General features: G+C 50.8%; 1 non-coding gene across 1 annotated transcript; it reads right to left on the minus strand.

Annotated features, from left to right (window-relative positions):
• Positions 1–374: 374 nt before the first annotated feature.
• On the minus strand, positions 375–449 carry Trnas-cga (transfer RNA serine (anticodon CGA)). The gene has a single exon. It is a non-coding gene; the product is annotated as a tRNA-Ser (tRNA).
• Positions 450–1,459: the final 1,010 nt, after the last annotated feature.

The following is a 1,459-nucleotide window of genomic DNA, read 5'->3' on the forward strand; positions in this document are numbered from 1 at the left end:
GTTTCCAGAATGAGTATTTCACTCTGCAGCGGAGTGTGCGCTGATATGAAACTTCCTGGCAGATTAAAACTGTGTGCCCGACCGAGACTCGAACTCGGGACCTTTGCCTTTCGCGGGCAAGTGCTCTACCAACTGAGCTACCGAAGCACGACTCACGGCCGGTACTCACAGCTTTACTTCTGCCAGTACCTCGTCTCCTACCTTCCCAACTTTACAGAAGCTCTCCTGCGAACCTTGCAGAACTAGCACTCCTGAAAGAAAGGATATTGCGGAGACATGGCTTAGCCACAGCCTGGGGGATGTTTCCAGAATGAGATTTTCACTCTGCAGCGGAGTGTGCGCTGATATGAAACTTCCTGGCAGATTAAAACTGTGTGCCCGACCGAGATTCGAACTCGGGACCTTTGCCTTTCGCGGGCAAGTGCTCTACCAACTGAGCTATCGAAGCACGACTCACGGCCGGTACTCACAGCTTTACTTCTGCCAGTACCTCGTCTCCTACCTTCCAAACTTTACAGAAGCTCTCCTGCGAACCTTGCAGAACTAGCACTCCTGAAAGAAAGAATATTGCGGAGACATGGCTTTGCCACAGCCTGGGGGATGTTTCCAGAATGAGTATTTCACTCTGCAGCGGAGTGTGCGCTGATATGAAACTTCCTGGCAGATTAAAACTGTGTGCCCGACCGAGACTCGAACTCGGGACCGTTGCCTTTCGCGGGCAAGTGCTCTACCAACTGAGCTACCGAAGCACGACTCACGGCCGGTACTCACAGCTTTACCGGCCGTGAGTCGTGCTTCGGTAGCTCAGTTGGTAGAGCACTTGCCCGCGAAAGGCAAAGATCCCGAGTTCGAGTCTCGGTCGGGCACACAGTTTTAATCTGCCAGGAAGTTTCATCATCGCTATCAGTTTCTCGTGTGTGTGCCCTCGTGTTTGTGGTTTAGTGTTCTTTCCCGTCAGCTGTTTCGTTCACCTGTACCGTCTACGTCGTCAGTGTTTGTGCGCAGTGCCAACAGTTTTTTAGTGTGTTTTTCGTGGAGTGTGAACGGCTTCGTGTTTTTTGTTTCTGTGTCTACTGTTTTTTGTCCGCCACTTTGTTCATTATCTTATGTCTCTTCTTTGTATTTTCGTTGTTAAACTTGTGGCTAAAGATTAGCGTAGTATGCTGCTGCCAGCCCACCTTATGTAACGGTGTATAAATAAACTCGCCAGTGAGTCAGTCTGGGTCAGTCTCTCGTGCCCAGCTTGCTAGTCTGTCTCTCGTCCGCATTTTTTAGGCAGTTAGTGTCCGTCTATCGTTCGGAGTGCTAGTATGTCTGTCGTTCGGATCAACCTTTAAAGCTGGCAAAATGAGAGTCTGTCCACTCCGCCAGTAAGAGAACTCAGCGAGTGGTTGCCTGGTCGGGGCTTAGTTCCTGCATCTGAGTCTGCGCGTTAGGCCGCCAGTCTGCTCGAGTTTGC

The sequence above is a fragment of the Schistocerca cancellata genome, chromosome 9 (assembly GCF_023864275.1).
Source record: "Schistocerca cancellata isolate TAMUIC-IGC-003103 chromosome 9, iqSchCanc2.1, whole genome shotgun sequence".
Classification (NCBI taxonomy): Eukaryota; Metazoa; Arthropoda; class Insecta; order Orthoptera; family Acrididae; genus Schistocerca; species Schistocerca cancellata.